Source organism: Leiobunum rupestre, chromosome 4 (genome assembly GCF_980474605.1).
Source record: "Leiobunum rupestre chromosome 4, qqLeiRupe1.1.hap1, whole genome shotgun sequence".
In the NCBI taxonomy this organism is placed as follows: domain Eukaryota; kingdom Metazoa; phylum Arthropoda; class Arachnida; order Opiliones; family Sclerosomatidae; genus Leiobunum; species Leiobunum rupestre.
The window spans coordinates 20,901,070-20,925,967 of record NC_143387.1 but is presented as its reverse complement, the minus strand read 5'-3'; positions in this window follow the sequence as shown (position 1 = coordinate 20,925,967).

The following is a 24,898-nucleotide window of genomic DNA, read 5'->3' as shown; positions in this document are numbered from 1 at the left end:
TTCTAGCAGAATTAAAAAGAGGGCACATTCTACGTCTGTGTTAATTTCTTGCGTACATTTCTAACGAATGGACACGCGTCATGTGTTGTCTCATTATTCAAATTTCACTCGTATGAAAATAGTAAGACACACAGACTTAAGAGTTTTAAGAAATTATCTAGTTTTTAAAGTTAAATTTACAAAAAAAATGAAATTCCATAGAAGATTCCTGTATTTACACGACATTAATTTTTTTTTGCTTTCACTCTTTAAAATATCTTTTAATAATTAAAAAAAGATTTACAGATCTAGTAGAAATTCACGGTTAGGATATAGTTTATTTCAGAATGGCTACGAGACTATAATATCGCATTTTAATTTAAAACTATTAGTTCGAGTATTTCGTAAGTTTTTCATAACTTTAAATTGGTTCGGTTTAGCTTTTTTGCCCCCTTCTTATTATGGAATTTAATACTTTTTCTGCATTATAGTCCATAGGTGGTTTTTATTAACTGTAAGTAAAATAAAAATTATGTAAAAAGCAACTTAAGAAATAAAGGCAATTCATCAGAAGATCAATTGTTGGACACATTATTCCCGTGCGCTTATTGGTCAAATCATTCACCGCAGCCCCACAATAAATTTTAGTAAGCAACAAGTCGTTGGACTTTGTAATGTGGGTCTACGATTTAACCGGCTCCGCGCCAAAGTTATATTTTTAAATAACAGATATAAAACTTTTGCATATTGGCTCGCCTTAGTGTATTAATGTTGTAAATTTCTTCATATTTCTTTATTCAAATTTTACCAAATTTTAAATTACATGACATAGATATTGCAACAAAATAATTACTCAATCTTCTCTCTTTTGAAGGGCTGAATTTTTTTAAACTTAACAGGACAACGGAATTGTTTGAATAGGGTCCAAAACATCTCTTGAATTTGCATTACGCTTCTTAATAATAACGATTTGTTTATCAAGGCCAATGAAAACGAAATAATATGCGAAATATTTGCGATCTTTGTACCGCAGCGGCAAAATGATTCTCATCAATGATTGAAATTATCCTCCTCTTACGCAACAATTAAATATTTTTTTTTCGTTTAAAACCAAACTCGTTCTCGCCAGCTCTTTAATCATTAAAAAGTTGAATTTCTCTTATAAATCGTATTTATCCTTCAAAGTGTAAAATTCAGCTTTTCATCGTTGTCGTTAACGAATTTTATTAAAGCAGGTTAAGCGAAGCTTCTTTTAATTTTATCGGGAGCTTTATAAGCGCTGGCAAGTTAGCATGGAGAAATTTCGGCTTGATACTGTGAAGTTCCATAACGTTAGTCCATTTTTTTCTTTATTATTTCGCTATTTCATAGCGAAGATAGCTATTCGTATGTGGATATGGTCTTGCTAAGGTAGCGATAAGTAAGACGTTTGACCTTCACCCAAGAGAGCAATTAGCGGAATAAATCTGAAGCGAGCGTATATAGAATTTTAAAAGAACTATTCGGATGTCTGTAACCGACAGCAGCACACGACCAAGATATTTTCAGGCCAAGATAAATTTTTATATTAAAAATGCGTTTTCTTTCTTGGTCGTTGTTGTTTTGTTCATTATGGTTGGTTTGTAAAAGCCTCAGTTTCACGCACACCTTGAGAGATTCATTTCTTAAGCTGCATCACAGAATGCCCCGTTCCCAAATCCATCACGATATTCGCAAAAGGGTAAGCGCAAGTTCATCTTTTTATTAATTATTTTTTTGAAAACTCTCATCTTCAACTAATTACCTAGGCTTAATAGTTTTATTTTAAATATTTTAAATGGGCAATAGGTGATTGTATAAAGTACGGGAGGTCACGTGTATAGCTATAGCTATAGAGTGATTTCGTCTGATTCGACTTTGAAAACTTGAAACGTCACAGCTGTAGTGTTAATAGTGGCAGGAATGACAGTTACCGTTTTTGATCAATATGCCAATTACATTGGTGACGTCGTGAGTTTTTAATTGAAAGCACTCTATTGAAGACAGAGATCACGTGCTCGAGTCGATTAAAATTTTTTAATTTAAAGTCCCCGCGCAATACCCGCGTGCCAATAAAGTACTTAAAAGCTTAAATGACACGGATAACATTGAAAAAGGTTATGAAGACATTCACTTGTCCCTCCAAAAGTCCAAATCAACGTTCATGGTTTTTGGTACCCCTAAAATGCTCACCAAATTTACAAATGTATCGGAATTGCCCTTGAGTCGCGTCTCACGAGTCGAATCTATGAAGTATCTTGGCGTATTAATCGATGAAAGACTTTCATTTGGTCCACATACCGTCCATCTCTCCAAGAAACTGAACCAACGACTGTGGTGCATTCGTACTCTTAAGCCCGCCCTTGACATTAAACTTTTAAACACAGTTTTTAAAGCCCTTGTGCAGCCTCTATTTGACTACGGGGACTTATTCTACAATGTCGCTCCAAACTATCGTTTAAAACCACTTCAGATTTTGCATAACAGAGCCGCAAAAACCGTCATTGGAGCCAAAAGTCGATCCTCGTCTACTGTCGCCCGTTCAACTATTAAGTGGCTCACCATTAAGCAACGCTACGTCTTGCACATACTCGTCTTTATGTACAAAATCTACTACAATCAAGTCAGGGAGTATGTGGCTCGACGATTTACGCGTGTTTCGTCGGTACATAATTATAGAACTATGAACAGTGCGTCATCATTCTACTTGGAAAAATTACCTCCCGCGTTTGCCAAAGTTAGCCCAAGATGTCGTGGAATAATTCTATGGAACTCTCTTCCGTCTAAACTAATCTCCAGCAACCCCTCTCTTTCAAAGTTCAAAAATCTTATTCGTGACTTCATTTTAACATTTGATTAACTTATCTTTTATTGTTATGTCTATTGCTATTTGTATCTTAAAATTTTATGTACACTGGACCCAACTGGAAATCAGTATAGTCATACTGAGTTGGATATCCATAATAAAGCCTTATTATTATTATTATTATTATAAAAATATTTTAAACTTTTATTTTTTTTTAAGGTTTCATTTTATAGAAATATCTATTAGATATGATTGTAATATTGGAATTTTTTACTTCGAGTTAATAGTCTTAGAGTCTTCTGATGCCACTTAATCGTAATTGTAATTTGAGCGAGCTACATGATCGAAATCAATGATTTTCTTAGATAATTAAGCATAGGCTGTTGTGACAGACGCAAATTTACCGAACCCTTAAATTACTTTTCTTTTAAATAATAACTTACTAATATTTTAAAGCGGTTCATTACTATTCCTAAAATATAAACCAGAGATTCCGTATCTTTTGCCAAAGGGCGAATTCTACGAGAAGCGACATTCACGGCAAACCGCTTCGCGCTATTCAAGAAACGTCAAACAGGAACTAAAAATTTACAAAACCCAAATAATAAAATAATCATGCTTCTTAAGTCCAAATATAAAAGGTTTTTGATTTCGTATCAATTTCTATGTAATCATAAGTAACATAAGAACCAAAAAGAATGACACTTACTATTGATCATTTTCTTAATAATACTTATACTCTCACGCAGCTCCAACTTTTACCCGCAATCGAATCTGAGTAGTTGTAGTTTGTTTGCGCAGTAACTCGGAAAATCAGTTAAATATTAATTATTAATATTAAGTTTCGTTTATAGGGATCCAAGAAAAGTTATATCACTCTTAGTACCAATTTTCTTTTTCTCAATACCTCATATCATAGTTGAGCCTAGGTTATTTGAAGTTTTTGAGTTTGATCTGCAACTGCTTCGCGGAACCAATATGATCACCACAAAAGTGGTAACGAAATAAAAAATTCGGAAATAAATAAATTAAAAAGTTTCTTATTAAATACACATTTCCTGAAAATTTCAGGATTGTTGTTCATTTACTCTTTGAGTAATTTTATAAACCGGTCGAATCGTAACTTCTGTATATTTTTAAAAATTAGTGCACTTCTTGAAATCAAATTCTTTATAATTTTTGTTTCATCATTTACGTTTACCTTTTGTAACAAAAGCTTCAAGGAAGATTTATTAACTAAAATTTACCGAATTGAATTAAAATGCTGTGTCATATTTCTAAAATAAATAAAGGTATTTATATAATTTTATCGGTATAATTAGCTCAACAAAAATTAATATAGAGACCGCTGATTTGTCATTTCGTTATCAAAATTTGTTTCATCATTGCCGTAAAATAAAAGCTTTTTTATATACACAACTGGTATTAATCATTGCCCATGGTGCTAATCTTTAAAAGTGGTGATATATGTATATTAGTCCAGTAAAATTAGACTTAGACCTCAACAATTTTCCGAAAAAGATTAAAATTTGTATATAGGTAGTCTTTAACGAGAAAAAATATATACTGAAAGTCCCAAAGTCTGGGACGCGTGCGTCTACCGCTAGGGGGCGTCGAAGTTCAAAATGGCCGCTTCTAGTTTTTATTTTATTTCTGTTAAACTACTTAACCTAGAATCAAAACGTCAACGACAATTTAAAGGGTATGTTTAGCGTAATTATCTTATTTTTTTTCTTTAAAGCAGTGGTGTTAACTGGGGAAAAGCAGTGGTTTGATTTCACCCCCACCGCCTTTAATTCCGATATATTGTAGTTAATTTTATATTTAATCTAACTTTAATTTTTTAAATTTCTTTTATATTAATTAGTTTAAGGGGTATCTAATTTTGGTTTCCTTTTTTAATAAGGAGTACATTTTTAGCGTAATTTACAATTTATACCCGCCTATCGTTGATATGTTACCTTGCATTATTGTACAAGCTATAATTTCATCGATTACGCGATATCTATTTTGTTTGGTTTTTTTTGTGATAAATAGGGAAGGCAGGGAAGTCTGCCACGAGATATATATATATATATATATTTTCCGACATCTTGGAAGGTGGTCGCCATTTTTGTAACGTCTCTTTAATGGAATTTGACATAGACCTCAAAATATTTCTGAAAGGTTAAAATTGGCAGATATTTAATATCGAGTAAAAGAATTAAAAAATGTGGGACTTGCGCTTCCTCCGTTAGAGGGCATAAGATATCAAAATGGCACAATAGTAGATCTCCTAAAACCAAAATTACTATCTATTGGTTGAAAATTGAAAATAAGAACGGTGAGTGCTTAGGGGATTTTTTAACTCAGTCATGGCACCAAGGATCGAACCCTTTATCATGCTTGGAAATAAGCGGTGGTCACTGGGTCTAAGACCAGTTTATTAATTGCTTGGACTAGGTTTTTTATTCAAAAACTAGGGGTTCACTGGTCCAGTGTCCAGTTTATCAATTAAAAATTATCTACCGTATTATTTACCAACTGGTCTACGTGACCACTTAAATAATTCAAGAGTCACTGGCCAAATAGGCCAGTTTATAAATAAACCTTATTTCCAAGCCTGCCCTGGACGCCTTTTGACCTCGTCACGCGCGGGGGGCAAGACAAAACGTAAACGGTGGTCCGGTGTCAGTTCGGATCGCGTTGAGAACTTGAGACTCGAAAATCTGATGTTTTACCGAACCAATAAAATAACGGGACGTTTTACTTTATTTTTAAGGGGAGGGGAGGCCTAAGGGAGTTTTTCGACCTTTTTTCGATCCTTGCATGGCACCTTGTTGCAACAAACACATTTTGTTTTTCAATCACTTGTTATGCTTCTTTAGAGTTCCATGAAACAAATTCCACGCGAGAACAGTCACTGTGCTATTTTTGTCCATGCTTCTAAACGCCATCAATGGCAAATATTTTCGTTAGACCCTTATTAAAAGATTAAAGGTTACTTAATCTGCGGAAAAGTATACAAAGCTTCGAGAAATCAATCGTTGAATGTCAATAGTGTCAAATGGCTGAAAATGTATCAACGACGTGTATTATTTGTGGTTTAGAACTTACTACAGGTGAAACAGTTGGCGTTTCAAGAGGTATAAAAGCACTTATCGAAACAAGTGTTAAACGAAAAGATGATCTAGATAAAAAGATGATGGGTAAAAAATCCATATCCCTGCACGTCAATTGCCGCAAGGACTACACTCATCCTACTTCAATCACCAAAGCCTTACGTTCCGCGTCACAGTTGGAGGAGCCAAGGAATAATCCCAGACAATTGCGATCCTCCGATGATATTTTTGATTTCAAACAGTGCTGTTTGTTTTGTGGAGAAAAAGCGGATAATCGTCTAGAAGTAAAGAAAGTCAAAAAGTACAGAAGAACCATAATTGAAGTAAGAACCTTAAAAGTTATTGACACGATAAAGAAACACGCGCTAGAGCTTAAAGATGAAAGAGGTTCAACTGTATTAGCAAGAATTGGTGATTCCATAGACCTGATGTTACAGCAAATTTCTTAATTTCAAACCATCCGAAACGGTATCTATCAGAGAAGCCTCTACTTCTGGAACAAGACCCGAGTACTCCGCCGCTGCCTTGGCATTTGAAAAACTCTGCGATTTAATAAATAACAGTGATGAATGTCAGTATTCAGTAAAACGTTTGTATGAAACGCTCCAGGAACTTTGCGAGTCAGAAATATGCTATACGGAAACTCATATGAGGCGCAAATTAACGGAAGTGTTTGGTGCGAAAATATCCATCACAGATCGTCCTCCGAAGCCAAGTGTTGTAACGTTCCTTGAAACGGCAGATAATATATTTTTAGATTCTTGGTACAATCAAAGAAAGGACAGTTTAGTCGATGAACGGAAGAGAATAGTAGAAGCTGCGCGGCTTCTATTATTAGAGAAGATATTCGTTCAACCATTTACGACTTGACTGTGTACCCCAGTGAAACCGATATATTAAATGGAAGTCAGGATGACATTCCAGAAACACTCCGTCTCTTTGTTGAAGAAGTAATCTTCTAACCGGAAGTGTCTATCCATAGAACACGCTATAGTATCAGCAGTGCGTCCTCGCTCATTTATTTCTTCTTTACAAATAGCCCTAGCAATTTATCTACACAGAAACTACGCCTCCCGCCAACTGATTGATACATTGTCTCATTTGGGTCACTGTGTCAGCTACAACGAAGTAATACTTTATGATCGGGAAGTTATTCGTGATCCTACGTCAACAACCATTGACATCAAGGCATACGTGCAGTTTGTGTTCGATAATGCTGACTTTAACATTAGAACTCTCGACGGACTAGGAACTTTCCATAGCATGGGTGGCATCAAATGTGTTACACCATCAAATTCGGTACGAATCTCATCAGCGGTAAAGCGCGTTTCCACTCCTACTTCAAATGAGTCCTTAACAGATACAGGCAAAATAAATCCATTGGTATACAACAAACCCGTTGAATCTGGTCTGAAGAAAATAGTTGCTAGAGGTGTATATATTTCAACGGAGAAGACTAGTCATTTTCAATTTTCCACAGTTATTCTAGACCTTCTATGGGCTATTGGTGTAACACTCGAGAAATACGCTCCAGGTTGGAATGGGTTCATGTTAAAAGCATTTTCAAATAACATAAACTTTGAAACAACAAAAGTTATACCCGTTCCTTTTATAAATATGGATCCAGGTAACTTGACTACAATTTACACGGCTCTAACATATGCTATTAACGAAGCACAAAAACAAAACCAAGACCACTGTTTTGTGACCTTCGACCAGCCCTTGTACATTAAAGCTGTAGAAATGGTTTCTGCAGCCGAAAAAAGTAGTCCACTATCGAAAGTTATCCCTCGCCTTGGAGGGTTCCATTTATTGATGTCATTTATGGGTGTGATTGGTAATATTATGGCAGGGAGTGGACTTGAAGAGGTGTGGTGTATAGCGTATGCAAAGTCTTCAGTTGACCGTATGCTTAAGGGTCATGCTTACGCTAGAGCCCTTCGAGCACATTCATTGACTCAACTGGCTCTATTTTCTTTGTTAATCGAAGACGTTGAGATCGCAGACGATGATATTGAAGAAATACGCCAGATGTTCAATAGTTTCGTCGAAAACAAGGTAACTCTTGAATACGTAGAAAATTCACGTACCCTCTTGTCACTGCAAGGGAAACTAAAAAAAATAATCTTAAAAAACAAAGAAGAGAACTTGACTTCAATGTTATGGATACAATATTTTGAACAAGTAGCCTTAATTCGACAGTTTATTCGTGCGGAACGCACTGGTGACTGGAATCTTCACATACAATGCATTAAAGAAATGCTGCCGTATTTTCACGCTGCGTCACATTTGCCCTACGCTAAAGCATCTCAAATATATATTCAACAAATGGAAGACCTAAAAAATATCATGTCCAAAGAAGATCTCAAAAAAATTGTCGAAGATGGATATTTTACCGTTCGTCGCTCTGAACGCTACTGGGCTGGTATTTGGACCGATATGACAATTGAGCAAATACTAATGAAGTCCATGAAGACAAGAGGAGGTCTAACCCACGGTCAGGGTATTACCGACAGCACACCTTCTACTTGGATTAATGCGACTCCAGAATGTATACAAATAAGTGACGCACTTGAACAATTTGGCGGTGTCGCTAGCGGTTCTTCAGATCAACATGTCGAATTACGGGATAGTCGTCAGTGCAGAGATAAGGAAGACGTTGAAAAGCTATTAGCGTGGTTCCGCGATCGCAACCCCTTCAAAAAGCCAAACAAAAGTTTAATATCACTCGCGTCTGGTATGGTTGGTGATGAAACTATAAATTGTCATCTAGCTAAAGAAGTTGGCCTGAGATCTATGAAGGGTATGATAGGAACCAATTTTGCTGACGCAAAGACAAAGTGAAACCTCTGGCGTCTATGAACAATGCGATCAAAGTTCGAGATGACTTTAGGGTGTGAATTCGCAACAATTGTTCAAAAAACGACATAACAATACCCAACAAGATATTGTACGTCGTAGATGGTGGCCACCTTTTGCATAAAGTTATATGGCCTAAGCCGGCTACATACAAAGATGTCATTAGTGCGTACGTAACTTATTTATTAAAACACTACGGCTCGAGTGTTACAGTTGTTTATGACGGATATAATACCGTAAGCTCTACGAAATGGATCGAACATTTAAGGAGGTCTTCCAAAAACATATCCACGGATGTGGAAGTAAAAGAAAACTTCTTCGTTTCAACAAACCAGGCCAATTTCTTAAATAACTCCAATAGCAAAAAACAACTAATAAATTTACTGCGTGAAAACCTTGAAAAATCCGGAATTAAGAGTTACGAGGCTCAAGCAGATGCAGACAGACTTCTAGTTACAACCGCCATTGATCTAGCTAAAAACATAAACATCGCGGTTGTTTCTGAGGACACAGACGTCTTAGTGCTTTTGATAGTATTAGCAAGGGGAAACTCAAACCTGTATTTTTATAAACCAGGATCTAAAAATACCAACAGCAAGCTAATTAAAATAGACATTTTTGAAAAACATTTGGGAGATGTTGGTCAACATTTACTCTTCGTTCACGCAGTCACCGGGTGCGACACTACATCGGCCCTGTTTGGAAAGGGCAAGAAAACAGCACTTAAACTCCTACAAGGGAACAAGGCGTTGATGAAGTCTGTATAAAAATTCAACGAGGCCAACAGTTCACACGAAGAAGTAGCTGGTGCCGGTGAACACTTCCATACTTTATATTACGGAGGTAAAAAAAAACGAATCACTAGATAGCTGTCGATTTTACACCTACAACAAATCCATAGCACGGCTAGCTGTTAAATCTACATTTGATTTGGCTAAACTACCTCCTACATCAGCAGCCGCAAAACAACTCTCATTTAGAGTGTACCATCAAATACAGCAGTGGAGAGGCAACGATTTACCCCCGGACGACTGGGGTTGGAAAATGAATAGTAATGGTAATTTATTCCCTATACCAACGTTACTTCCTCCAGCGCCTGACCACCTCCTTAAGCTCATTAGTTGCGGGTGTAAAAAAAGATGCGTTAGTAATTGTGAATGTAAGAAGTCCGGTCTCTTTTGCACAGCTATGTGTGGACATTGCCGAGGAAACGATTGTGAAAACATCGAATATCTTGAGCAAGATGACTTAATAATAGAAGATAACGAAGTCTAAAACTAATTATAATTACGGTATTTTGAAATTAATAAATGACTTATATGAAACACATTTAAATAAAGCTAACTTGAGTTCGTAATTTGTTTCACTTATTTATGTGCGCTTTTGAACGAGGTGATACAACGTTCCGTTCACAAAAAATCAATTCGGTTTAACCGATAGCATAAACGGCCCCTCTTTAAATTGGGCTTCTACTTTTCGAGTTAGACGTCGATAATTTATAGGCAGCCATTTTGATATCTTATGCCGTGTAACGGAGGAAGCGCAAGTCCCACAAACAAAATAGATATCGCGTAATCGATGAAATTATAGCTTGTAAAATAATGCAAGTTAACGTGTCAACGATAGGTGGGAACACATTTTAAATTACGCCAAAAATGTATTCCTCATTAAAAACCAAAAAAGAAACCAAAATTAGATACCCCTTAAACTAATTAATATAAAAGAAATTTAAAAAAAATAAAGTTACATTAAATATAAAATTAACTACAATATATCGGAATTAAAGACAGTGGGGGTGAAATCCAAACACTGCTTTTCCCCAGTTAACGCCACTGCATTAAAGAAAAAATTAAGATAATTACGCTAAACATACCCTTTAAATTGTCGTTGACTTTTTGATTCTAGGTTAAGTAGTTTAACAGAAATAAAATAAAAACTAGAAGCGGCCATTTTGAACTTCGACGCCCCCTAGCGGTAGACGCACGCGTCCCAGACTTTGGGACTTTTAGTATATTTTTTTTCTCGTTGAAGACTACCTATAAACAAATTTTCATCTTTTTCGGAAAATTGTTGAGACAAACACCTTTTTGAATTTATTTTTACTGGGCTAATATGGGTTTAAGAATTTCCAAAATCATAGTTATATTTTTAATGATACGGTATCGAAAGGTTGATTGATCACAGCAAACAGCCTTAGCGTTATACTGAAAATGTCAAGAGGTAGAGGTACTATATGTGTGTTGAATTAGAAAATCTTTAAAAAGATATTAATCTAGAAAGCCTTGAAAAAAAATCGCGTGAAACTGTAATAAAGTTTTATATTCCAAAGCCATCTGGTGCAACTAAATGAATTGGTATATTTATGTAGAGAGCAAATGAATATTTCGTTGCCCTTGCGGAACTAAATAAAGTGTTGAATAATGTATATCCATAGTGGAAAATGGCGTTCATACAAGGCTTCTACCATATACAAAAGACAGTGATTGAAATCAGCATTATCAAAGTTTCTTTTTTATGAACTTAACGTTTTTGGAAAGTTTTGGGAAAGAGTAACGTGAAGAATACATACAAGGAGTGGGCAGTGTGGAGGGGTTCGCGTGGCACCTTAAACAAAGACATTGGGTAATGCAAAAATACAAAATAACTTATCACTAAACCAAAATTCATACTCGCGTGATGTGTGGAAAGCGTTCACTGGAGCCACCCGGCGCTGGAGCTCTAACGATTTTCACTACCAAGCACCTTTTTGCGGGTTTGTGTGCGACTTACACAATTTCGTGTCCGATTCTTTATGAACTTAGGGCCCGGTGCAAAGACGTTTTTTAGAATCGCATCGTCACTCAATTATATAGCAGAAAAGTGGGGTGGCTTCGAAAAATCGCCAACTTCGCGCCAATCGGTGTGCAGAGACATCGTGATCGCATAAATAATAGAGAAGCTTTCTCCTTAAATTTCTTTAAGGACAAAAAGCGCGCTAAAACAATGGTTGATTATTACCCGTTTAGATAGGTGGTTTTCGAAAATCTCTAGAAGTAAACATAATTTATAAAGATACATAATGTCTTTGAAATTATACGATTTCCGAAAAATGTGTGTCATAATTCTTGACTTATTTATTGATTTATGTAAATTGCTATTAGCCAAGTTTTCCAAGTAAATTTGTTCCCAAATCCCAAATGATACGGTTCATTTTCTAACTGATAATTATCTTTGGAAAATGTTAGCTTATAATATATGTATGCTATTTTATCTAACGCTAAAAATCATCTAAACATAGTCGTTATTATTCGCGGGAAATTCAAAATTAAATATTATAAAATATTTGAAGTTATTTAAAATTTAAAGACCTACTTTTTTCAGCTTTAGTTATTATGAAACTGCTTTCAAGATTTTTAAGGTATTTTTATGTGTAAAGGCGTTTTCATATATTGCGTATTTCAAAAATCTACGTTTTGGCTGGAAATTCAATACGAAGAAATAAAATGATATTAAATAAAGAAAAATTAATGATGCCTCTGTATAGAGAGTGAAACTAGTCGTCGATTTTAATTTGTTTTTAATTAAAATTTGTATTACGTAAACAAAGTGGTTTTTAATTTTTCTTTATTTACCTTATACGTAAGTAACCGTCTTAGATCATTAAAATGATATTAATTACAAATATTTTCGGGTAAATTTTCGAGCAGTTTTTGGTATTTTCAAGATTTCTAAAGTTATATTTCTTTTTTAATGGCTATTCATAAATAGCATATTGGCAAAAAAAAATAATAATTTAAAATGTTTTTTAGAAGTTTTGAAAAAAGAGGTAAAATTTGAAAAACAATTTTTTAATTTGTTGGTTAAAAATAGCAAATTTAAAATAAAAATAGCAAATAGTTAAAAGCGCTTTTTTATCACTTAATTTGGTCGCTGTTCTCATGAAATTCCATAAATATAGAAACATTGGTATAAAATACAAATAAAATATTTGGCATATTTTTAAAAAAATATATAAAAAAATTATTATGTGTTTTAGGTTGATAGTGGGTTTCAAAAGAAAGGTAAAAATATGATGAAAACCATTTTTGTATTTGGTGGTACTTTACATAAAAGTATTTAAAAAAAAATATAAAAGATTTAAAAGTTATGAAAACTTTCAATTTCCAGACGAAATGTTTTTAAGTCACTACAAATGGTCTAGTTTAAGAGACTCATTTGAATGATACCTTTTTTAGCTTAATCGGTCACATACATGATGATAAAATCGATACTAAAAACAAGAGATTTGAGGAGATTGCACTTTTTACATCCTTAACCCTTGGATCAAGTCATTTTAATAAGGGATTCTGTTGGTGAAATTAAAGATTTTTAAGATTGCAAACTACATTTTATTTGGCCAATTGAAAACCTTTTAAAAAACTGTCAACACTTAATTTGATAATACTTAAGAAAATGAAATACTTGTAACCATAGGCTACGGATGATGTAGACGAAGTCAAGGAAGCGGAGAAATTGCGAGTTTTCGAATCACCTCCGGAAAGTCGGATCACCAATTCGACGAAGAGAATTGGACGAGCTAAATTCAAGCTGGAACCATGTGGGAAACCACAGGATTTACTTTATATAGAAAAGATAGTCATTAAACCAGATCCAGTAGTTATACCAGGACCGATGGGATTCGCATTCAAATTGGTTATCAGAGAAAACATAACGGGAGCTATTCAGGTAACTATTTCATAAATCCTTGGTCGATATTGTATATCGTTTGACAACTATTTACATCAATATACATAATTGATAGCTTTTATCTTTGGCTTTTCAGGTTAAAGTATTAAAAATTTAATTATTGGCATGGTTTGAAGCAGGATTTCACAACTAACGATTAAAATAAGGGGCTTTTGTCGGCCATAATTTAAAAGTGAGGAATGCAGTTGAGGCTTCCGAAAAAGGCAGGGCTAGGCTACATGTTGCCTATTTGAGTTATAGAAGAGGGCTACAAATTTGAATTAAGAGCCTCCTAGAAGCTCAAATTAGGAGCATCCAAAATTAAAATTAAGGGCCCATGAGTAAAACAAACTTTGAAAATGTTAGATTTCGAATGAACTGGTTTATATTAAACGATATTCTTTTCTGCAGTCTACTTATTTAAGAGCTGTAGCAATCCGTTAAGCTGGCTGGTTTGATTTTTGGGTGTAATAGAGTACACGATGACGCAATTTTCTAGTTGGACCAAAGTACAGCTAGACTCAGTTTTAGGTTTTTTATTCCGTCTTTTTAAGTGCAATGATTATACTTTAAATTATAACACAGAGTTACAGATGACCCATTTCGAGGTCTTATAAATAGGGGACTACGCCACTGGAATAAATAGACAGTTTATTCACAAAAAGCCTGTCTAGCTTTACTGTCTTGCTATATTGTTTTGAAAGTTTTCCAATTAGATATAACATTTTGTTTTCTATTATTTACAGGTAAAACTCTTTGCTAGAAAAAAGCTGAGCTTCCTCTTTGGTTTAGAGAGTTGGTTTGATGTACCTTGTCTAGAGTTTCCCGATGGACTAGTTGGTTCTTGCGAATACGAAGATATATGCAACATTACACTATTCAGTCATAGCGTATGTACCAAAGTGAATGAGGAAGAAGTCTGCGGATGCCCAATATCGGCGGTAGGGTGTTTAATTCACTCTGGTTTACGAACCAATGTGATTCTGATCTGTTTTTCGAGTGAAAATACAGAGACTAAGAAAGATTATATTTTGGCCAGAAAAAGCTATTTTGATCGGTTTTTTCGGTCATACGTAGCATTTCTTTTCGCTGGAGCTATTTTCACCCGTACACTCTAAGAAATAGGGGTGTTTAAAAGTTGTTAAGAAAGTGTTACACCTCGTTCACACCGTTTTAACACTTCCAAACAACACTATACAAATGTTTAAATAAGATAAACATTCCAAGAAATTGGGATTCATTTCACACCGTTCTAACACCATTTCCACTCAATTTGATAAGTCCAACCCTTTTGTTAGAGTGAATTCACACCTTTAAAAGTGTTAATACGCCCTTTTGTTAGAGTGAAATCACACCTTTAAAAGTGTTAATACGCCCTTTTGTTAGAGTGAAATCACACCTTTAAAAGTGTTAATACGCCCTTTAGTTAGAGTGAAATCACACCTTTAAAAGTGTTAATACGCCCTTTTGTTAGAGTGAAATCACACCTTTGAAAGGGTTAATACGCCCTTTTGTTAGAGTTAAATCATACCTTTAAAAGTGTTAATAAGCCCTTTATTAAGAGTGAAATCACACCTTTAAAAGTGTTAATACGCCATTTTTAATAGTTAAATAACAATATTAAATCTCCAACGCCTGGGCCAATGAAATGATCCATAACCCCGAATTTGCATATCAACATCCGTGAATTCTATACAACAGACCTGGTCCGAGACGATCAGCCATTACGCCTTAAGTAATATCTTCATCGAGGGTGATCACTTAAGAAAAATGAGATGAAGGCATTTTTTGTTCTTCAGCTATTAATAGTCAGTAGTTTTTTATTCATATTTTATCTCTCTGGCCTTCTGTTTTTTAGCAGATAAGAATACTTTTTGTCACGCTTGGTTTTAGGTATAAAACACCCGGGCATTATTGCTCTTTGTTGCAGTTAAAATTACGTCTTAGGCAAAGCATGTTCGTTGTGGCGTTGCTATAGTTATAGTTAACGTTTTTGTAAATTGTCTGCATAATTTTACCGCTGCGCCCGGTTTGTCGTGCTGTAAACTGCAACCCTTTTTCTGTGGTTTTTTAACTAATTAAAGGTTTTTAGAACACTACAAAAATTACATAGTAACACCATTAAAATTGTTATTGAGCTCTTGTAGGTGGAATGTACCTTTCAAAAAGGCATTTTAACACTTTTATAGGTGTTATTTATCTCTTACCAAGTGAATTTACACCTTTGAAAGTCTGATTTTACACCTTTAAAAGTCTTATTTTACACCTTTAAAAGTCTGATTTTACACTTTTAAAAGTCTGATTTTACACCTTTAAAAGTCTGATTTTACACCTTTAAAGGTCTGATTTTACACCTTTAAAAGTCGGATTTTACACCCTTAAAAGTGTGATTTTACTCTTTATACGAACCTATTTACACCTCTAGAGGTGTGATTCAACTCTCATCAGGTACAATTTTTATATTTAAAGTGCGAATTTACACCTTTAAGAGTGTTATTTTATTCTTTAAAATGGCTTATTTACACCTCTAAAGGTTACTTTTAACTAATTCACGGGTGTTAATTTACTCTTGAAATGGGTGTATTAACACCTTTAAAGGTGTGATTTAAAGCTTACAAGTTTCAAAATGACTATTTAAAGGTGTGTTATTACACGGTTATTGGAAATATTTTGTGTCACAAACAAAGAATGATAAAACAGTGTTTAAATAGTGTGGAAAAGGAGTTTTAAATCTCATTTTTTACACCGTATTTTTAAGACAAAAATCTTGAGGGTGTTAATACGGGGTTTGATTTGTGTAATAAAACGCCCCTAGCAGTGTCAAATTTCGACTCATGAAAAAGTGTACAAATAGTGTTAAAACGGTTTGAATCAAGTTCAATCAACACCCCAATTTCTTAGAGTGTACAACAAAAGAAAACAACCCTTATTTGATCAGCGGCATATTTTCAATTAGGGAACTTACTATACAAAACCAGTGATAATGGAATTACCCGAGATACCGCAAGACGTTCCTCCGTACTTGCTGTTCGGCGATTTCCAAGGAAACGTCACTTTGTGGAATGACAACCAAATGATCTCTTGTTACTCCACCGAGGTCTTTGTGACGGTTGAAACTCTTAATTCTGAGCAGTTAAATTAATTTGACTAAGGTTTCAGACATTTTTGCGATTATCATACAGTAATAAAAATTTTACCACACTTTCGACTAATTTCTAGTGAACTGATTTTTAGAAATAACTTTCATTTAGTTGATAAGTATGGTCAATATACAGTTGAAATATCAATGAATCAATTGTCAACGTGCTGGTTTTTGGAACGTTTTCTTCTTTTTGAGACTAGGCTTTATGTCGACTAGGAGCCGGGTGCACCTTCACACGTCGCGAGCTCAATCTCTACTATAAGCCACGCCCTTTTCTTAGATATTTCAAGTGCATACATACCAACATAGTTTCCTGGTAGGTTCAGGGTTATTAGTGTACAACTGGCAGGCCAGCTCTCCCATTGAACGAGTTTTTAGGGTAGGCTTTCCAGCTAACTTGGAAATGGAGTGGAAGATTTCTGTTTGACCCTGGTTTAAACAGGTAAAACTTCTTATTGGGTTACCTTCGACACTCCAAAGGTTTGCAACATACATTTAGTTTGGTAAAAAAGTGCTAATGTTTATTAAAAAAAATGTGGCATCATATTTCGATACATAACATTTTCAAAGATGTTTTAAAATAATTTTATAATGGTATATAAAATTACCAAAATCACCTTTAATTTTACATCCGACAAGACAACCATTTGTACTCTAATAACTCTGATATGTTAACAAAAGCCTCAAACATTTGACTGTACACACATTGTCGTGAAAAGGCGATAAAATATGGATTCCGTCATTTTGTAAAGCCATGAACGGCTACCCTGTTTATAAGAAAGTAGTATAAAATATGAAATGAAATTAAATGTTTTTTATTGCGGATACCAACAGTATAGACATACGGACAAGGGCATACACAGTAGTGGTTTAATATTCACAAATGATGATAAAATAAATTAGTGACTAGATTATAGAAACATATTCCGGTTAATTAGTTTATTAGTTTTTAAGCTTTAAAATATCTAAATATTTACATGAGTAAATTAATTTTATCGTGAAAAAGGTGATAAAATATTACTTTTTGTAAAGGTAATTTTTGCCTTGTATTTAAAGATGATATATGAATAGGTGCTTTAATAAAACATCTTCAAAGAAAACGCCCTGAAGTAATATATCCGAGAGCCAAGACCTGCAAGCTACTGTTTATTTGGTGCTTGTTGAAATAATCGAAACTTTTAACTTGTACGAAATGGAACAAGTGTTTACTTTTAACCAGGTGGTTTTTTTTGACATACTAAGGCTTAAAGAAAACACGACGTTCTATTTGCAGGAGAAAAGTTCCATTATTTAACAAGCACTTTATAAACAATCCTTGCAGGTCCTGGCTCTCGAAAATATCACTTCTTGGCAATTTCCTTGAAGATGTTTTATTGAAGCCCCTATTGTGATAGAGTGGGTTAAATGATAAGTGGATAAAAAAATTAGTATGGCACAGAACGAATTCGGTTAATGATAGTCTGTCGTGGAGTGATTATGAAAAAGGACGTTTCCGAACAGGAAACTCGTCCCTTCCTACTCTTTCCGTTGGAAAAATAGTTGGTTAGTTGGATGGCGAGAAATACGAGCGTACACGTGTTTAGGTTTGAAATTCGAAAAAAACTAACTTCTGAAATGGAACCAGTGTTTATAATAATTATTTTTATCTTACGATTCAATAATTAATCCTAATTTTCCAAAAGTAAGCGTTATTTACACTATTGAAAGCATTTCAATTTCCATCGAAAAGGCTGCCGGCGGACCATCAGCGATTTTCGGGCTTCCTCCAAATACTAGGATCAGTTCGCGGAAAGTTGTCAGTATTATACATAAACTGTATATGACCAACATTTATTTAAGTTTATAAGGACCATATCGGGGCTGCAATGCATAGAATGGAAAAAGTTGCGAAAATTAAAGATGCCAAACCCGAACTAAATAGATATTCGAGTAAAAAACTAATTAAAAATGAAATTAAATAGCCAGAATTTCCAACGATATAACGATAATCAGTACCGTGTGGGAAGTCTGGCTTTCTATTAACATGCCAAAAAGAGAAGCTAAGCCTAATCATTAAAAAATTAAAAACTCGTTGCGTAGCAATGGTAAGCCAAATAGGGGGATAGTGGTGAAGAATAAAATATACGAAACATTTAGTTAATGCACAGAATGGCATATAATTAACTGTATTTTAATAGTATTACCAAGAATGTATTGAAGTTACTAAGAATATTGGACTACAGGATTCTGATTCCCATCCTCGCAGCTAGAGCTCGGCGTTTGGATAAGAATTAATCACTTTATTTATTTTTATCCAAAACACACATTTATCCACAAATTATCCGAAAAAATCTATTATTTTTACATGTTAAATTGCTTTTTAGTCTGGATAATATCCACGAATAAACAGTTAATCGAATTTTTTATGGTTAACCGAAATTTTAGTGGTTAATTTATTTGTTTCGCCGAGCTCTACTCGCAGCCTTTGTAGCTTAAATTTGTCTGATTTCCCATTCAAGTTTGCTATATGGTATGACCTTGAATGCGCCTTAAATGCAGACGAACTTTCTCCACAAAAGCTGTGAGGATGGTACCAGGGCCGGGTTAATGCTATGCTCAAATATTCTTAGTAACTTCCATACATTCTTGGTATTACCCAGAGCCTTTTTGGCTGTTGTAGTTCTAAAACTGAGTACTACGGAAACATCTTCAGTCTGGAAGTCATTTAAGGGAATAGTAAAATTAGTTTTGACCACTAAATTTTGGCAAAAGTTACATAGTTACCAAGCTTAACCCAACATTGGTTAAATTTTGGATAGTTTTAAAAACTCCTTCAAACAGACAGTGTAGTTCCTATTACCAGAAAAGACAAAACCACAAATTTCTCAAATTTTACTTTTAACATTAAAAATACAGTTTAGATAATTGGAAATATGTGTATTTTTTATAATAATTCTGGTTGACTATATTTTAAACGATACCGGTTTTGATATGTCTGTTTCTCAACTCGTTCTAAATTGAAGCTGGTGGTTAAAATAGGGGTCAAGGTCAAATATCGTAAAATATCTAAAGAACGGCTACGTATAACGTTAACACCTTTTTTAAAGAGATATATTAAACTTGCCTGAATACATTCCAAATCGACAAACATATATTGCGTTTTCGTTTCCTTCAGGTTCAATTCGGTCCATACTTTTTTCTGTTATTAGCTTTTAACATTTTGAATTCTTAGGACTCGAACATTTCAATGACACATTTAAACAATACCGACGTTATATCAAAAGTCAAATCTTATCTTAAGTTCGGATGAATAAAATATCTTTTTGTGAAGTAGACTTTCGACAGATTTACTAGCATATCCACATATATATAAATATTGTTGTCCATGGTTCAATATGTATAAGTAGGTAAAGGTATTTTTTAAAGAATTCACATGAAGTCAAAAATTTCAACTTAAAATATAATTTTAATTCGTGTTTAGTTTAATACATGAATTAAAACTATATTTTTTGATTGAAACATTAAACTCCATGTGTAAATCTTCTAATTTAAAAATACCTAAACCGTTTTAAGCATATCCATATATTTTTAAATTTACTTAAATATAAGTATTTTGCCCTTACTGCGTACTTTTCGTCTCAAATGAAAATAGTTTCCTTGAAAATAAATATAAAATTAAAAATAAAATTCGGCACAGGCGAGAAACTAATCAAACAATTAGTTGAATTCAAATCTAAATCATAATCAGACAAAAGCCCGCATTTCACGCCACTTGACATCAAATATGCTAGACCTTGCGCGGCCTGGTTTTTTAATGAGTTGTAAGTTCTATTTTATTTGTTTAAGAAATAAGCTAAAATAACTTACAACTCATTAAAAAAAACAATTCGCACATTTTTGTTTTAATGCAGATAACTTGCGAATTTCAACCTTAAGGTTTTTGGCCAGAATGTTATGGAGTTTCATATTTATTTGCTGAAAACTCGATAAAACTCACTTTAGAGTAATGCGCAGTGTTCCAGAGACCCCAAATTTTGGAATAAACTTCACAAATAATTATGTGGAAATATTTTACACATTGTGTATATCATATACGGTATAATATAATATAAGCACGGAAGCACTGTGACCCCTGGCGGCGGAACTAGCTTCCGTGAAGGAATATAGAAAAACCACTAACGGATATGTATAGTACACCATCAGATTTCAGATTCTTACGTATAATCATACTCTCTGCACAGACGAAATAATAGTGAAAAAACACGTTTGTGCTCATGTTCAGAAGGGTATTCCAGTGTCGTCTGGAACGTTTATCAACAATTTCAAGAACACTGCCCTTAGGTTTAATTCCACATAATAAAATTTGTTGACCTTCGCCCAAATTCTCAATAAGGTCATTTTAAAATTCTAAGTGAATTAACAAAAATAAAGGCAAAAATTGCCCAAAGCCGCGCTATTTTGGCTAGAAAAGGTAGAATAAAACTAAAAGTTTCAATAAGTAAATTCGGGTTAAACTAAATGGCAGAACTGGGTGTTTTTTCCTCGAAAAAGTTATTTTGTTTTAAAAACTTTGTTTTCTAGAAAGTTGAAATTTTTATGGTACGTTAAACATGCTGGACGACACTCGCTGACAAAATTTCATTGATTTCGGAAATTATTTTCACGTTTTTCCAAAACTTAATTTTTCACCGCTAGCTGCTGGAATTAATTTGTCAATGGGAAACTTGTAGAGCGTCATCGAAAACATAAGAATATCGTTGGTTCGAAAAATTAAACGAATCTTTCACTGAAAAACGCGACTTGAAAAAATGAAAAGTTGGGCTAGCTAAAATGTATTCGCAGTGTCACAAATTAAATTTACGCTTGTTGGAAACAGTCGGATAATTGTTTAAGTTAAAGGTTAGGAAGATACAATCATTAAAGAATATATCGTTTTTCCAAATACGTACAATAAATAATTTCCAAAAAAGAATCAGAAAAATAAATTTATTTAACAAAATGCGACGAAAATTATAAGAATGGTTCAAATATTCCACCATCAGCGGCGATAAAAGCTTGAGCGCGAGCAATCAAGTTGTCAAAAGCAGGTTGAATCATTTCTGGGGTGATTTCCCGGCAGGCGCTTATAATTCCTTGACAAAGTTCTTCTTGCTAGAGGTCGGTAACGGTTAATCATTATCCATGTTTAAATGGATTTTTTCGGGGGAAAAATGTAAACAAAGAAATTTACCGGTTAATATTTCGGAAAATGATTAAAAAACATGTATTATTCGTAAAATTTGAGCTTTTTATCGAAAAAGACGTCGTTTTTCCGATTAATTTTACAATTTTATAAAAAAATTAATCGGATAATACACAAATATAAATTACTTGATGAAAACGTTTTACGAATAATTTTGAGAGCTTTATCTATTGAATAAAAGTTAACCATCCCCGACCGCTACTTCTTGCGTTTCAACGGGAGTGGCGTAGACAATGGAGTTTCTATCTAAAGAGGAGTTGAAAGTGCCTCCCCCTCCTAGCTTTTACTCTGCTTCTCGAGAGTAGAGTTTTTATATTTGTCCGTTTTTGCGGGCGGAATTTTTTTCGGCCCTCGGGAAAACGCGGAGCCCATGTAAACAACAAAGATGGTCGCGACTCACTAATAGCAATTTGGTACTAAGCCTTGTAAATTTAGTAATTTGATTTATAGTTTCGTAAATTTCGTTTTTAATATTTGTTTGAAAAATGGATACAAACGTTACATTAAGGAAAGGGAAGAAGGAAAATTTGTTTATGGTAGCTGTAGGAGTGATTCGCGATATCCTGCTTCATTTAATTTCAAGGATATTAAATTCATACCTTTCCCTAAGCCAAGTAAGAAATTAGAAAGAATGAACAAATACCTAATGTGGATAGAGCGATGGGGAGGGTTGGATAATTTAAATGTTGAAAGCATAGGGCCTGATTGCTACATATGTTCCCTACATTTTGTTGGGGGTAACGGACCAACGATAGAAAACCCAAATATACTAGACTACAGGGATACAGAGGATACCAGGTAAAGATATTTGTTTTAACCAAACTTATATTCGCTTTTAAAATGAACCTGTATAATAAACACATGTTTATCTTTGAAACATTTATAGATATATAAGGAACAATACACTTTCTATGATGATCTTAACATTCCACGTTCTGCATCTGCGGTAGCCCTTCCATCAACGAATGAGGATTCTCAAAATAGTTCCAACTCATCTCCTACCATATCTCTTTCATTAAATTTCAATAAAGACGGGGAACAGCCTCAAGATGATCCCCAATATGTCGGAGATAATGGACAAGCCATTGAAAATACAGATACGGAAGAAAACAAGGTAACAATGTTTGTTTTTACCAAACTTATATTCGCTTTTAAATTGAACTTGTATAATAAACAAATATTTCCTTTTTAAAAATTTGTCGGTATATAAGGAACCAAACGATTTCTATGATCATCTCAACATTCCACGTTCTTCACCCGCGGTATCCCTAAGCTTCCATCAACTATCAATCAAGTCAATGATTATCCTCAATATATTTCCGACTCAACTCCTACCATATCCTTTTCGTCAAATTTCAATAAAGACAGGGAACAGCGTCAAGATGATCCCCAACATCAGTGTTGTGAACAGCTTGAAGAAGACAACCAAATGAAAATATATGGGACAACTGCGATGGAAATAGACTTCGGGGAGGTCGAATCTACATCACTCCTGGATCACTTAAACAAAATGACCCTATAGATGATTTGTTTTCCAAAATTTTCACCGAGTTTTCAAAAAGAGTTCCAAGAGGATGGACTTTCTCGTACGATGATGAGAAAAAAGCAGTTAACTTTTAAAACTTTTCCTCTGAACTGAGCAGCTTAACTATTGCTCTGTCACTCAATCTATCATCTAACAAATATGAAAAACATACCATTGTTATGAAAGTCTTAAACAAAATTATCCCAGCTAAACATAAAGCAGTTTTAGCTTTTGAAAACTACTTAAACCATGGGCAGTAGTTTGTTTAGGTGTACATGAGGCTAAGTTTAAAGAAGAATTTGAGAATAGCATACAGAAAAACGGCATGATAACTCTTTACATTCGAATTATTGCGATTATTTAGTATTCAAAAATATCTGTCAAAGTTTCAAAAAGACTACTCAGAAGGAAAAATAATAATGCTGTGATATATAAACGTTCTTCCTTATCCCGTAAATCACATTCTCAACTAATGGAAAATATTAGAAAACAAAAGAGAAAAGGTTATTATTTAAATGCCAAAAACCATAGACTAAAGCAGTTAAACAACCAAATCAAGTAGAATTGTCAGATTTTAAATGAAAGGGATAGCAATGACCTACTTCAGGTATATATTAGAGAAACATCGAAATGACTTCCCTTAAGATTCTGATAAACATCTTTTTCTTGACCAACAAATAAAAGTTCTAAAATGTAAAAATAACAGGGGTAGGCGTTTGCACCCCAAAACTATACAATGGTGTTTATATTTACGAAGTAAATCTCGAAGTGCATATGAAGCTTTTATTTAGAGAGAAACCAGTGTTTTGAATTACCGTCGCAAAGAACTTTGTACAACTATGCTTCTCATTTTGGAGCGAAGTCTGGATTTACAGATGAAGCATTTATTGATTTGAAAACTAACTTTGAAAAGACGTGTCCTGCAGCTCATCAAAAATACATAAATATATTAATTGAAAAGAAACTGTGAAACTAATTAGAACTCTAAACAAGTTTTTGGACTGCATGAATACGAAGAATTTTATGGAAGAAGTCCGTAAACGCAATCCTAATTTGAAGCCGTATTCTGACAGTAATGATCCAAGATTAAAAGTAAATTTGTTCAATTCATATATGTTATATATGTATAAAATCATCATGTTAATGTTTCATAGATGGCGCCACTCTCCAGCTTTTAATCCCCTGCCGCTGGAGAACGCTCGCCCTAAAATAAATCAGTTGTTCATCTCTCATACTCGGTGCATGTAGGTAATTTTAATACACATATTATCATCTAAAATTAGTTAGTCCTGAAGATATTAAACCAAAGAATTTAACAATATTGTATACCCATTAATGAATATTTAATTTCTTTTTCCTTTTTAGTGGTTGTAGGAAGATTTTATGGAATATTTGCAAAGTTGGGAAAATGCAATCCCAAATTGGCCTGGTGACTTTACTACTGAGTACTGAGCAGCGAAATGCGACGATCCTTACTATAGAAACCATGGAGGGATTAAAAATTACAGGTGATTTAAAATTTAGTCTTTCTCCATGAAGTGGA